General features: G+C 37.8%; 1 protein-coding gene across 1 annotated transcript in view; it reads right to left on the bottom strand.

The window, feature by feature from the left end:
* The window catches only part of Stpg2 (sperm tail PG-rich repeat containing 2), a 380862-nt gene that overhangs the window by 321207 nt on the left and 43134 nt on the right, over positions 1-16521 (bottom strand). The gene's annotated exons all lie outside the window — the stretch shown is intronic.

The following is a 16521-nucleotide window of genomic DNA, read 5'->3' as shown; positions in this document are numbered from 1 at the left end:
CATCTGGTGATGGATGGAGATAGAGACAGAGACCCACACTGGAGCACTGGACTGAGCTCTCAAGGTCCCAATGAGGAGCAGAAGGAGGGAGAACCTGAGCAAAGAAGTCGGGACCGCGAGGGGTGCACCCACCTACTGAGACAGTGGAAAACAAGTCCTTTTAAACACAGCAGTACCAAAGCAATACGAACTCACAGAGACTGCAGCAGCCTGAACAGGACCTGCACAGGTCCAAGCCAGATGGGGTCCCAGTGCCAAGAGAAAACGTGAAACAAGCCCCATCCCTAACCCAGAAGCTAACCACTCACAAATGAAAAGTTGGGTTTTTCTAAGAGTCTCACTAGGGATACAAACACTCTTAATGGCAGGCTCATGCCCAGCAGTTAACAGACAACAAAACAAACTCAATGGCATCTTTGGTCCATAATATTTATAATATTTTGTCATGGCATTCTCTCTCTCTCTCTCTCTCTCTCTCTCTCTCTCACACACACACACACACACACACACACACACACACACACACACACACACACACTACAGATCCTTTGTAGGATGTCTCATGTCAATACTGGCTCCTACAATTTTCTCATATTTCAGTTCAACAGAAATTCGTGTAGAAATTCATCAGTTTTCTAATAGAGACATGGAAGTTATATTATGAGACCAGGAGTAAAATTCTGCCTGAGGCTGCATTTCTCGAGCTCTTGTAAATATCACAAACAATCTGATAGGATATTAGGTCTTAACATTGTGAAACAGTTTAATTTTGGTGTACATCCCGTCACGTCCATAGATGTTGTATTATTCAAGGTCTTTCCTACACAACTACTTGCAGCCATCTTTCAGAGGCTCCTGCTACAAAGGAAGATGACGATTATGTGAGTGTCTGAAAGAAAAAGGAAACCTAGACATGGTAGTTTCTGAGGCTCTCTATTGTAAAAGCCTCCTTCCTAGATGAATGATTAGATATGGGGCAAGTTGAAGAGTGGAATTTTATACCTACATCACTGAACGAGGAAATTTCTCAAGGGCCCCTAAGACTTTGTGGGACATGAAAACTGAAGGCATGGGACAACCCCCAGGACTGCTCTTAAAACAATGCTCAGCTGAGAAGTTTAGAGTTTAACAGGGTGAGCTTGGGGTGAAATGGTTAGGCATGGAGTCCAGTTGAAGGGCCAGACTTACAGCAACTCACAGAGCCTGACTATACAAAGGGGCCACACTGTCAATGAAGGCTTAGGAGAGCCAGTCCACCAAATTAGTGAGCACATGACCAAACACATGTCTTTCATTGATGCTCTGTATTAAAAATGTATGAATTATCCAAATAAAAAATCTTCTATGGCAGTGACCCTTGTGATCTACATTGATGACTGCCTTGTGCATGCCCACTGGTGCAATAGCAGCCTGAGCATCACACTGGTAACCAAACACTTATGACTGCATTTAAATCCTGTTGAACAGATGAAAACAATACTTTGAATTATTACTAGGCCTAGAACCTATAGCCAGGCAGTTCATAAGCCTTATGAGTGAACTTATTGCTATTCTTCTAAATGTGCATAGTAATAAACCAACAAATGACTACTTGTATCACCCACAGATAAATGTATCTGTCAGTCCTTACTACAGAAACATCAATTTGCAGAGGACAGTGGTTAACACAAGGGCACGCAACTGGTGAAGGCACAGAAAATAAGAGACTGTAGAATGCTCAGCCCTATATGGTTCTTATATATTGTACTCTGCCCTCCCAGCCGCAGGGATCATTATGGAAATGTGGGGGTTGCTGTAGAGCCAGAGATGGAGGATGACTACAAGGACACAGCTGGCAGCTGCACGTGTGAATGCACCATATTGTCACAAAGAACATTTGGGAAGCAAAACTTGCCCTTGATGGGGGAAAAGTCTACAATAAAACCTTAACAGAAACAGAAGAAATATTTTAAAAGCAAGGCAAGATGAACCCTTACCGAAGGCCATGACTATTCAACAACCAAAGTCAGTTAAATAAATAAGAGTCATATGGAATGCACTAGCAAAAATAATCAATGACTTCAAAAAAGCATACAAATAAGCAGATTAATTCAGTGGCACTAGAGATAGAAAGTAAGCAAAGTTTGAATGATCCAGGAAAATGGATGTAAAAATTGACAATACTGATGAAAATCTGAGCATCAGGGAAAAAACTTCAGCAAGGAAATTGACATTTTGGTATTAAAAAATGATCACAGTAAATGAAAATTTTAATTGAACAAGAACAAAAAACAATGAAGATACAACCAAAGTTGTGATTAAGCAGAAAAAAGAATAACAAGTATGGAGAACAGGGTCAAATAGATACTACAATCAAGTGTCACTAAAAAAACAAACATCATGACAATAGCTAAGACTCCTGAATACAATGCAGAAAGCAAACTTAACCATGCCAGGGAACACAAGCCTGTGACCTCAGAGCATGAGAAAACAAGGCAGGCAGAGGATCATGAGCCTAACCCGTTTATAAAGTGAGTTGCAGGCAAGCTATGTAATGAACCCTATCTCAAAAATAATTCATCAATAACAATCATGATGGTGGTGGTGATAATGATGATGATGATGAATTCCCTTTCTTCAAGGCTGCTGCTATTTGTATTCTTTGTCTACAACAAGCCAGAAAGTTCATTGTGCTGTGTCACTTCAGTAACTGAGCCTATTTTCTGTTACTAGTGCAATCATGAAAAGTAGCACAATGTTGTCTTAAGGTGCTACATTTTGAGATCATTGAGTATTCTATAACAGATAAGTAAAATGACCGCTAATGTTTACCAGTCACCTACTATTTTCCAGGCACTATTTCAATTTCAATTCATAGATATGAAAACCACAATACAAATAAATGATTTCCAAAAGTACCATAGTGTATAAGATGTTGGGAGTGATATACCGCAATCCCCAACTTCCCTTTTCCAGATATGAATGTTTGTATGAAACATCCTGGCTAAGAAACACAAGCAATGACCAGTGAAGTCAGAAGCAGAGAAAGGTTGAGGGAAAGATCAGTTCATTTTTAAATATTAGTTTCTTAGTTCCTATATGACATCAAAGTGGATATATCATACATGCATTAATCTATACAGGTTGGAACTCAATTGGGAGTCAGTGCTATAAACACATAGTGGAAGTAATAAGTACAGACAGGAGTATCAGAAACCATAAAACTATATGTGTTTTCTGGGAAACTGCATAAGTTAAAAAAATAAATGCCATTTGATGTTTATGTGATTCTTAATATTATATTTATAATATAAAAATCAGACCCTTCACTAAAGATAAAATGAATTTTAAAAGTAGTTCCCAGATATAATTAATACTTGCAGTTCATCCTCATGATGGATTGAAGAGAGTAGCATGTAACTTGGATTTGAACCACAGAGAGCATCTGTCAATTACAATTGTTTGCATAATTAGAATGTAAACTTTTGATTCATTAAAAAAAACAATGTATGATTTGATTCTGATCTTAGAAAGCAAAGATTCTCTATTTTTTAACTAATCAGATTTAAGCAGAAGTAAATCAAATAAACATGGTAAGGCAAACTCTAAAGCAATTTGGAGAGCATCATCATATTAATCAACAGCAGTGCTACGATTGCCACTGGGGCTCAATGCCACACTTGAGCTGTATGTCATCCAAGCCAGAATATTAAATTAGAGATGGAAGTGCTTTGTAGGCTAAATCATGTACTTGTTACCCAGCCATATGTTTATAACAGTAATAGAAAACAAAAATAGTACTCTGATATAAATCTAGGCAAGCAAACCAAAAGAGGAAAAATGTAAATGTATGTCACTGAGCTTGGCCATACATTACTCTTCCAGAGTAGAGGTTATAACACAGAGTATCATACAGAAAACAGCACTAAACTCAGGAACGCTCATGAAAACCTGTTTAGATTCCATGATATATTTGCTGAGTAGCAATTCATGTCAGCACTGGTATTTGTACCTCAGCTGAGCCAAAACCATAAATAGCAGGCCAAACCCACACTTCCCAGGCCTGAGGTAAGCTGAAGAAGACCATCCTGGAACTCTCACCACACAAGATTGTTCTGTAAATTTTCTTCACCAAGAAGAAAACAAATGTTTTTTATAGTTTTCATGCCGTTGCTACATCCTCTATGTGATGGATCTATTAGCAAACAAGGTTCAAAATGCCTATTTTGGCAAACCGGTACTATGTAAATGTTCAAAGTGCAATACTTATTAGTGCACAATGCAATGTTAACTTCCACAGCCACTTAATTCCTCTTTCCTTTAACAAACCTACATTCCCCATTCAAGAAGAAACTGTTATCATTAATTTAATAACGGACAGTTGTAATAATCCAAATGAAGTAATGTTAAGGATTATAAATCGTAAATGAATTGAAGAAGCAAAGTACGATTGTTAGTATTATATTCACAAAAAGAGCATCCAATACCTACTGGAACCAGGCAGGGAAGTAAGTGTTGAAAGGAAATTGGCTTGCATGGAAATCACCCTCCTTTATCCCCAGAAGCAACATTTATTCAAACTTGACTGATTGTTCTAAGAGTTGGTTTAGGGTGTTTTGTTTGTGCTTTCTTAATTAAAGCAGAAAATCTAGATTTGATATAAAGTTTAATAAGCTACAAGTGTTGGCAACTAACCCCATTTTTAACAACTTTAATTATGACATAAAAATACAAGTGCAGATTAAATTCAGCCTCTAGGCCACTAGATCCCACATTCTGTTCTTTAACATTTTAGTTTATTTCAAATAAATTTCATGTGTATTCTTTTATATAGTCATATACATTATAAAATTGGAATATAAAAATGTTTGAAAAGTGACGTAGTATTTCTATGACTCACTACAATAGTTTCCATGGTGAAAGTACAATGCTAACAATTACTAGTTTCAGAAACTGATAGCTGTGAAAGGATTATTATTGTTAAATTTGGGTAGATTATTGTGCCATGAAAAGACAACTGATCCACATCAAACATTACCTGATACTATAAAAAGGCTGTGTTTGTCTTCACAATTCTTGTTATGATACATAAGACATACTCCTATCATTCACAAACTAGTGAGCACAGTAGATTAGAATTTCTCATGCACCATTTCTCTACAAAGTATATGGAGGTAGGCTAATGGCAATCAAAAAAAATAAAGTTATGAGCTGGGTAGTGGTGGCACACATCTTTAATCCCAGCAGTTGGGAGGCAGAGGCAGGCGGATCTCTGTGAGTTCAAGGACAACCTGGTCTACAGAGCAAGTTCCAGGACAGCCATGGCTGCACAGAGAAACCCTGTCTCAAAAAGACAAAGTTATGAAGTTATGAAAGTGAATTCAGCAAATGCAATAGATACATGTCATGAACAAATGAATACGTTTGTAGATCAAGTCATCAAGTAACAAAATTACCAGAATAAGAATCTTCTATGATCCTGAACGGTTAATATCAATATAAATGTGCAAGGTCATGATCACTGAGTAAGCCATGATTCTATATATTAAGCTATTTTAATTACCAATGTTTATTAAAACACACTGTTTGCTTTGGTTTGAGTGTGTCTCTAGAAAAAGTATGTGGAGGAATGTTAATTTATCAATGTAGCTATCTTGGAAAGCAGAGTAGTAGGCAATGTTTGGGTCAGTGTGGAGGCCCAAAAATGTGAGCGTATTTCCACCTTGTCTGAAGGTCAACTTGCTCAATGTTGTTGTCATTCCACCCTGACCAAAAGTCAGAGAGTTGGAACTTGCTTATACTCCTTCAAGGTTACTGTCTGTTTCTACCTCAAAGGTCCCACCTAGATTTAGAGCAGAGAGTTCTGTTTTCTCAAGGTTATTGTCAACACACCTGGTTAATATCAAGACCTTGTATTTCAGGTATAGAGAAGATCTGTTTCTACCAAAAAAAAAAAGTAGTCTAAGAATCCAGCTAAATTCCTACTCCCTTGAGGAGATAACAATGGATTCCACCCAGGGAGTGGTTTGCCTATAGAATGTTTTGGTCTAGGGTGTGAGTGTTACTTGTCTTGTTCTAGCAATAGAATGTTTAACCTAGAATGTAGCCCACAATCCTTCAACTAGTCTGTTCATTTCCTTGTATCATGTTAATACATTTTGTTGTTGTTTTATTTTTATCTTATGCCTACATTTTGTGGTTGGAGATACTTTAAATAAATGGAAATTAAGCACAGGTGATTTTAGTATTCACTGGAACTCCCTCCCGGTACTATCCTATGTTTTTGTTTTATCATTTTCACTTGTGTCTTTGTTCTCTTTACTTATTTTCTGATCCCCATGCCCCTACCCTGTGGTATCCTTGTCGAAGTTGGTCTCTCACACTTCAGGAGTGCACCAATGTTTTTGTCATATGACTATGTTAACTAGCACGAGACAGCTTCTTCTCCTCTACACGTGCCCACTTGCCTTAGGCTTTTTTACATCAACCGAAAAAGTACAAGGCCCTCATCTGATGTGCCTATCAGCCTTGAGCTTCCCAATCTCTAATAATGTGAGCCAAAATAAATATCCTTTCAAAAAACCATATCCAGTCTTAGGAATTCCTTTGTAACAAAAGATAATGGAATTTGAAATTTAAGATGAAGGAAAGCACTAGTTTACAGCTCAATAATAGAATTTCTTTACATTTACTATCTGCTGCCTCCTATATATATGAGTAGCCACTACCCACTAAGATCACCAATTTGGGATAGTTTTAAAGGTGTTTCTTAAGGTTCTTGATAATTAAAATCAGCTGTACATTTTGAGAATTAGTAACAAAGTAGGTATATTTCAATATGAATAATATTAGTATTTGAAGTTTTTCACTGTGTAGCTATATACACCTCAACAATGGATAACATAATTTAGGTTGCATTTGAAACTTATTCCTTGTGCTAGTTCCTATGTGAAATTTGATAATTTAAATTCATAACCATAGATCACTGTAAATTGCACCAAAAGTTTAGTGGCTGTCAAGTATGTCTATTCATATTAAACACAAATGGCCCAGAAATTATGGAGAGATGACTCAATGAAAACTACTGTCAGCTCTCTAGCAGATAATAAGTTGGAATATTTTATAGCAAAATCTAGAAGGTTGGGAGTTCCCACTGGGAAGACTACAGTTGAATGCATGTCTAGTCCACTATTAAGTAGTCCTAGAAAATATTTCTTCATGCTCTGCTGCAACATATGAAGTGGTTTATATAACATCTAAATAACACATCATCAGTTTCTTTCTCCAAAGACTGGAAAAAACCTTGAGCAGGGGAAAACGTCCAAATCTCAGACTCAAGCTATTTGTACCTGTATTTGATTGTTTCCAAGTCATCAGAAAAGACCTTCAGCATTGAAGAACATATGATATTGGTCTAGAGGTGATTAAGTCAAATCACAGCAAATAGAAAATATTCCATATGAAAAGACGATATGGTCTGTGCCGACATTAATTTTAATTTTGGTAATTTTAGACAAGGTCTTACTATGCATCCTTGACTGACATAGAGTGTACTATATAGGCCAGACTGGATTTGAACTCACAGACATCCACCTGCCTTGGAATCCCCAATGATGGGATTATAGATGTGTGCCATTATTACCTGCCTTATATTTTATTTCAATAACTCATATAATCACCAGCCTTCTCATTCCTATGTAACATTCTTATGCGACAACTGAAAACATTTCCTCATTATCTACACTTTGTAAATATTGACCATAGTTATACTTTGACTATATTTGAAATACAAGGCAGAAAGCATAAGGAATAAAGCTTTGGAGGAGAGTTATTATTTATTTTGGCAATTTAAACACGTGACTTGAATCTACTGTGATCATACCCACTCTGCATGATCCTCTCTTACCCTTTTCCACTCCCACTGACTTCCTCCTTTCAACTAGCCTTCCTCCTATGTTCATGTCTTTGTGTGTACGCGCATGTGTGTGCATGCACATGTACACAGGTGGCCACAACTGTTGTGAGTTTCTGATATTGTTTTTGTCTAGATATTGAAGTATAATCAACACATTTAAAGTTCCGTACACTTAACATATACAATGTGATATTTTGATAAATACATATCATGAAATAATTATAAACATTAAACTAAGAAACATCATATCAAATGCTATCATTTTATGGGGCATGGTAAGAATATTTAAAATATACTCTTAAAAGCTCTACTGTGTAAATTTGAGTTATTAACCACTGCTTGATATGTTCAAGAGAAAAAGCTCTTAAATATAGTATTCCTGTCTAACTGAAAATATTCATCAGGATATTTAGATCTGGCCATGAACACAATCACCATTCTGGTTCTACGTGACAAATTTTGTAAGTCCCCTGAGGGAGATTTTTTAGCATTTGTCTGTTAGTGCCTGACTAACTGCACTTATCAACATTTTTCAGAATCTTCCATGCTGCTCCACACAATATGTCTGTATTCAACCTTCAATGGAAACACAGGCTAACTATATATTATATAGATTGTAATGAACACTGCAGTGAACAGGGGAAGACACACCTCTGTAATACATTGCTTATTTTATTTTGAATTAAATTCACAGAAATGGGATATTGGATCATTTGGTAATTATGCCTTAAGGTGTGTGAGGAATTTCTATCCTGCTTTCCACAATGACTATATTAATATTATGCTTTTAACAGTGCTTGAAATATACAACACCAACACCACCTATCTTTTTTAAATCGTGTTCTAATACCAGCTTTAATGGGAGTGAGATGATATCTTACTATGGTTTTGATTTCCATAACCTTAGTGAGGAATAAGCTTGAAAACCTTTTATATTTCTTTGTTACTTTTTTTCATTTATTTATTTTTGTATTTTTTTTATAAGTCAAGCAAAGTTTCCTCTCCCTCCTCCCTTCCAGTTCCTCCCCCGCCAACCTCCTCCATTCCTCCTCCAGTTTCTCTTTAGGTGCAAGTAGGCCTCCCATGGATATGAGCCAACCACAGTATCTCAAGCTGCAGTGAAACTAGGCACCTCCTCTTCTATTAAGGCTGGATATGGCCCCTGCTCTCACTGCTAGGAGTCTCAGACTAAGACCAAGTGACACAAATGAACATACATGCAGAAAGACTATGTCAGTCCCATGCAGGCTTCCTGGTTGTCGATTTAAGTTCTGTGAGCCCCTGTGAGTCCAGGTTAGTTGGTTCTGTGGATTTTCTTATGGTGTCCTTGACACCACTGGGACCTACAGTCCTTCCTCCCCCTTTTCCAGAGGATTCCATGAACTCAGCTGGGTGAATTCTTTCTGACAACAGTTGGGCTAGGCACCAATATACAAGTATTGCAGAATATCATTAGGATCATTTCATTGACTTTTTTGAGGGGTGGGGGCTGTTGTGTTTGGTTCTATTTAGGTCTCTTGGATATCCAGCCTCTGGATCCTGGGCCTCCAGATAGTGCCAGGGAATGCAAATAGATTCATTTTTATCACCCTGTACAAACCTCAAGTCTTAGTGGATCAGAGACCTCAACATAAGACCAGATACTCTGAACAGGAGAGAAGAGAAGATAGGGAAAAGCCTTGAACTCACTGACACAAGAAACAACTTCCTGACAATTACACCAATGTGAGCACTCATATTAACAATAACATATGGAACCTCATGAAACTTAAAAGCTTCTGTAAAGCAAAGTGGTGTGGGAGGTCCTTCTGTCTATGTGTTGCTTTTCTTGGTTAATGAATAAAGAAACTGCCTTGGCCTGTGGACAGGGCAGAACTTAGGTAGGCAGGGAGATGAAACCAAATGCTAGGAAAAAGAAGGGTAGAGTCAGAGCAATGCCAGGGAGCTACCAGAGACAGACGTGTTGAATCTTTGCCAGTAAGCCACTGCCATGTGGCGATATACAAGTTAATAAAAATAGGTTAAATTAATATGAGTTAGCCAATAAAAAGCTAGAGCTAGTGGGCTAAGCGGTGTTTTAATTAATACAGTTTCTGTGTGATTATTTCAGTTCCGGGCGGCCAGGACAAACAAGCAGCCCTCTCCATGCAACAGCAAAGGACAATGTAAAAAAGGCAAAATGACAGCCCAGTGAATGGGAAAAGATCTTCACTAACACCACAACTAACACAGGCCTGATCTCCAATATATCTAAAAAAAAAATCTCCAAGAAACTAAACATCAGGGGGGAGGACCTTGAACTTCCCACAGGGCAGGGAATCTGGACTGCTCTTCAGACTCGAGAGGGAGGAGGAATGGAGTGGGGGGAGGGGAGAGGAGTGGGAGGATGGGGAGGGAAATGGGAGGCAGGGAAGAGGCAGAAATTTTTTCAATTAAAAAATTAATTAATTTAAAAAACTAGACATCAAAAAACCAAATAATCCAATAAAAAGTGGGAAACAGATCTAAGCAGAGAATTCTCAACAGAAGAATCTCAAGTGGCTGAGAAATACTTAAAGAAATATTTAACATCCTTAACCATTAGGGAAATGCAAATCAAAATGATTCTGAGATTCCATCTTATGCATGTTAAAATGGCTAGGATCAAAAACACAAGTGATAGCTTATGCTGGATAGGATGTGGAGCAAGGGGAACACTCCTCCAGTGCTGGTGGGAATGCAAATTTGCACAGCCACTTTGGAAATCAATATAGCAGTATGCCAGAAATTTGGGAATTGGTCTACCTCAAGGTCTAGCTATACCACTGTAGTGGCATTTCATTTGTATTATAATAAATAAAGCTTTCCTGAATATCAAAGAGTAAAACAGCCCCAGTGTTCAGCCTTACAGACCAGCCAGTGGTAACACACACCTTTAATTCCAGTAGCCACACTAATTGCCATAGAAACTGGGCTGTGCATGCCTTTAATCCCAACCCTAGAGAGGATTATAAAAGGGAAGGAGACAGTTCTCAGGCTCAGTCTCATTCTGAGGTTTCCTGGAGGCAGGATCGCCTTTTTCAGACTGAGGTCGCGGTAACAGTCAGTGGCTGGCTGCTTTATTCTTCTGGTCTTCAGGTTGCACCCTTATTTCTCTGAGTGTTTATTAATCCTGCTTCTTTATCACTCCTGGGCATATATCCAAAGAATGTTCCTCCATACCACAAGAACACTTGCTCAACTATGTTCATAACAGCTTTATTTGTAATAGCCAGAACCTGGAAACCACCTATATGTCCTTCCACGGAAGATGGGTAAAGAAAATGCAGTACATTTACACAGTGGGGTACTACTCATCTGTTAAAAACAACAGTATCAGGAAATCTGCTGGCAAATGCAGTACATTTACACAGTGGGTTATTACTCATCTGTTAAAAACAGCAGTATCAGGAAATCTGCTGGCAAATGCAGTACATTTACACAGTGGGTATTACTCGTCTGTTAAAAACAGCAGTATCAGGAAATCTGCTGGCAAATGCAGTACATTTACACAGTGGGTATTACTCGTCTGTTAAAAACAGCAGTATCAGGAAATCTACTGGCAAATGGATAGAACTAAAAAAAAAAAATCACCCTGAATGAGGTAACCCAGACCCAGAAAGTCAAACATGGTGTTTTCACTCATTAGTGAAGATTAGTAAAGGAGAACCATGCTACAGCCCATAGACCCAGAAAAGCTGAGTAACAAGGAGGACTCAAGGGGAAGATGCATGAATCTCACTGTGAAGAAGAAATAGAACTGACATCGTCAGAGTGGGGGGAGAACCTGGGAGTGGGAACAGGGGTGGGACAGGAGGGATTAAGTGCGGGAGGATGGAAGTAAAGTACTGGAGGAGACACCTGGAATCTGGGGGCATCTCTGAGATGAGCTAGACACCCAGAGCAATGGACACTCCCAGGAATCTATGAGGGTGACCCTAACTAAGACTCTTCACAATAGGGAATACAGAGCCTTACCTGGCATCTCCTGTGACCAGGCAAGACTTCCAGTGGAGGAACTGGACACCAACCCAGCCACAAACCTTCGGAACAAAAATTTGTCCTGCCTACAAGATGTGCAGGGGTGAAGGTGGTGAAAAAATTGTGGGAGTGGTCAACCATTAATTGTGCATCATGAGACTTAAACTTGAGTCCTTTCTTGAAATGACTGTTAGCCATTTGTATGTCTTCTTCTGAGAGGGACCTATCCAAGGTTAGCTTGGAATTCATAACAGGAAACAGGCCTAGTTTACATCAAAATATATCTATGAAGGAAAAGAAAGTGACAGCCACTTGCTTTTCCAATACTAATCATGTGGCCAAAGATCACCTGCTGAGGCTTCACCACGCTCCTGTCACCAAACTATCCAGGAAAATTTCCTTTCAGTGCCACTGAGAGTCCAGAAATTACAATGCATCTCCACTCCCTGTCTTTGATTATTCTAACACATATTTACATAGAATCAAGTTCTTCCCCTAAGAGCTGCAAACAAAATCAGCAAAATAAAATGACTGTTCTCATGGAGCTTGAACTTTGAACAAATATGTAAATAAATCATGCATAATAACATGTTTTCTATTGAGAAATAAAAAAATAAAGTAAACGTGTTGATGATTAGATTGAGTGGGCCTTGATTAAAGAAGTTGTATTTAAGCAGAAATTTAAACCAAACAATTGGAGTGGGGTTTTCTTTTGAGGGAGAGTAAAATTTTCAACAGAAAAGTATTTCAGGCACGTTCAAAACTTAATTTTAAAAAAATAAAGAGCCGGGCGGTGGTGGCGCACGCCTGTAATCCAAGCACTCTGGAGGCAGGGGCAGGCGGATCTCTGTGAGTTCAAGGCCACCCTGGTCTACAAGAGTTAGTTCCAGAACAGGCTCCAAAGCCACAGAGAAACCCTGTCTCGAAAATATATGTATATATATATATATGTATATGTATATGTATATGTATATGTATATGTATATGTATATATACACACATATATGTGTATATATATGTTCAAACAAAATAAAAAGAATAGTAGAATACCTAGCATATGATATAAAGAAAAATGTACAAAAATGCAAGTAAAGGGCTGAAGGGGCACATTATAACTGAAATTCTAGATGCAATAAAATGTATGAATTTAATTCTGAAAGTGGTAAAATGCTCTAGGCAGAGGAACAACATGATATGATGTTTATTTCTAGAAGATATCGCTGATTGTTGTATAGAGAACATAAAGAAAGAGAGCAGCAATTAAGGAACATGAGGACAATCCCGCCCGCATAAAAACGACTGTAGCTTCAATCAAGGTAATGTTTACTACAAAAGTAGGATGGGCATGTTAGGGATATTCGACACAGGTAAAAAGATAGGAAAACTTAGCCATAGGACCATATCTCCAACTCATGGATGTCCTATGACCATGACCCCTGCACTGTGAGTAAATTTGATGATGCATACATCCATGCTCAATCTGAACATCTGCAGTAAGGCACTGTGTTAACAGTCATCACACGCATTCATACAAATGCACACACGTGCATTTAAATAAAAGTAATTATTTTAAAAATAATAACCTATGTTTTCCCAAAAAAATAATATAGAAAAAGACAGAGGAAAATGAACAGTAAAGGAAATATACCAACCAACTACAATGTATAGTTCTGATATTAATTCTAGTTAAAACAAATTTTGTGAGCAAATGAGTTGAAATAAATGAACCATTAATTTCACTTCATTTTTTTCTACTAGATTATGTTATGACTTGTATGGAATACAATAATCTGATGCCTAAGAGTCTTTGTTTTTTCAAAAGTAATATGAATTTCAACATATTTATCAACATTGAGGGGAGTTTGGTTCAGATATCAATATACTGTTTGAGTATAATTAAGTATATACACTAACCTAAATGTTCAAATTTCCTCAGTGGCCAATAATTTTGCGAAACCATACATTTGGTGGAAAGTTTTTAAGCCAATCATACTCTCAGGAAATCCAGTGGGATCTATCGTATGAATTAATCCAGCGGGACCTATCGTATGAATTAATGCAGAAGTTATTTGCCAAAATCTAAAGAGATACGCTTTAATATTTATTCTGTTTGGAAAAGAGCTTGTATCACATTCATTTATCTATATCTAACAAGAAAAAATACATCTTCATCTGTAGGCACATGGATGAAAGCCGGCAGAAATGGCCTTCCTGCTAGAATAACTATTCATGTTACTATTCACAAATCAAGAAGATGTACTAGCCATAAGTCACTCTCACTACCAAGAGCCTTGCATGTACTCAAATTGCCTAATTTATTCTCTTTACCTGTAGGTATACAAGTGACCCACTTTATTTATTCACAACTTTATTATTTCTGACAATCAATATCGGTTACAGTTCTTTTTATTAGCTATATAAGAAGTATTCAGAAACGTGAAGAAATCCAATTCCCTTTTCAGGAGGTTAGTATTCGTGGATGTCAGAGGACGCTGCATGCAAACATGCCCTCATCAATCCTAAGAGCGCACCGAGGAAACGTTTCTCCTCACCTTTTCTGTAGGAATCCAAGCAATCCATCTAGTTTGCTGAGAGCCAATCATTCTTCTCAGATGAAAGCAATTATTTAACGAAAGACTGTGACTGTGTGTTTGATTATTAGAAAGACAGAAGTGGGTATTTTGCAGAAAGTAATTCTTGGTCAAAGTCCGAAACCCCAAAATAAAAGCTATAGAAATACTTGATCCAGACACAAACACTATAAAACTCAATTTTTAAATACTCAATTTTAAAGACAACTTTAATTCAATGAGCCAGTAAGAGCTATTTAGTAATTTAAATAGTAAGTACAGGAGTTAGTTTTCGAATACTATTCTTAATTCTTGCATACTGAAAGTCAGAAAACATGTTCTGCCCAGTAAAATCAGTACACATGTTGTTTTAGCTTTGGCTTTGCCTTAATCTACTGCTATTTCACCCAGCAATTGCAACTTCACAGTTCCTGGCCTGCTTCTCTAGCAATGGCCTGGCCACTCAGCCACAGTCTGGCAGAAATTCTATTCTTGCAGGCACCGGCCCTGCTGCTGCCTCTAAAGGTAGCTTTAACTAAATCTTATCAGTCTATTTATGAATAAGACTCGAGATTCAAAGGCTAGGGTATAAACCTGATAGCTCAGAGACGCTGGGTTGCAATTACTAAACTTTCCCTACCTGCTGGCTTCTCTGAAAAAAACATGCTTCCACTTCGCCTAACCAGCAAAAGCTGCACCCTAGTATTTCCTGTGTCTCTCTGTCTCTCCTGTATGTCCTCTGATGCTCTATGATTATTTTTTATCAGTTAGTTAAATGCAGCCTCCTCATCCAAGGTTAATTTTATTTAATTAACAAAAATGCAAACTCAGAATTCACGGTGTAATCAGATATCCCCCAACACACACATAAGTTATATATAAAAATTATATATAATATAATTAATAGTACTGTAGTCAATGATATCACAAAGATTAAATTGCCTCAGCTAAGTTTTTGGAACAGAAAAAGAAGGCTGTATCAAAATGTAAAACATGTGTAACATTTTATTGTATACCTTCATAGAAGTCACACTCAGATTATTCTATTGGTTGTATTAAAGCATTTATATTTATAAAGTGAAAAGGGACAAGGGTCAGAATACGATCCAAACAATGACCCATGGAGAACGGAGACTTGGGGACCTGAGAGGGCTTCAGGAGAAAAGGCAGAGGCCTTTACCTCAGGTGCACTTTGTTACTTGGATTGTTCCTGGACGTGATTTTGTGCTTCCTGTGACATACATTCAATCGATATGATATGTTCATCCTGTTGGATGTCAGAACACTGCTATAGAAGCCAATCTGGTCAATGTACTGTGAATATGGATGTGGCTTTCTCTCTTGCTTCTGTGCCTTCCCACCCATAATTTAGAAGACATGTCAAACAGCTGTGTTAAAAGGGGCTGTCCTGAGAAAAGTTTTAGGGAAGAGCTGCTCTGTCAATATTTACTATGTGCTTTCTGACATTTATTTACATGGTCTTTCTGAATTTAAACAACTTGCTTATTTTTGATTACATTTGTGTGTAAAGTTACACTGAAACTGAAGTAAGGTTGTCTACATTAGACTGTAGTCCACCCTGTTCTTATAGGTCCTCAGACCCTAGGTTTCACAAACACAGATCTACATAGGTCAACAAAGTCAACTAGGAAGAGAGCTGACAAATGTTTTCGGCAATAAGCAAGATGTCAAAGTCTTGCTAATATTATGTCTCACTGGTTGTCATAAACGCAAAGATTTTTGATTTTAAATTCATGGCATTTTATATCATCATCCAGAATACCATCAATGATTTATCACTGAATTATCGAGACAAAGCAGCTTTCTGCTTTTGTTTCTTTCACAAAAGTTAGAAGGTGCCAGCTGAGAAGGTGATGCTCTGCAAGCCATAAACAGGAACCTAAGAAAAACTCCAATGCCAAGTTCAGAAAGCTACCAATGAAGAAAAGCAATCAATAGTTTTACCCACGGGCGATGGTGGCGCACGCCTTTAATCCCAGCACTCGGGAGGCAGAGGCAGGTGGATCTCTGTGAGTTCGAGACCAGCCTGGTCTACAG

This window comes from Microtus ochrogaster, chromosome 21 (assembly GCF_000317375.1).
Source record: "Microtus ochrogaster isolate Prairie Vole_2 chromosome 21, MicOch1.0, whole genome shotgun sequence".
In the NCBI taxonomy this organism is placed as follows: domain Eukaryota; kingdom Metazoa; phylum Chordata; class Mammalia; order Rodentia; family Cricetidae; genus Microtus; species Microtus ochrogaster.
The sequence above is the reverse complement of the archived record's forward strand: the minus strand, read 5'-3'. Positions and strand labels throughout refer to the sequence as shown.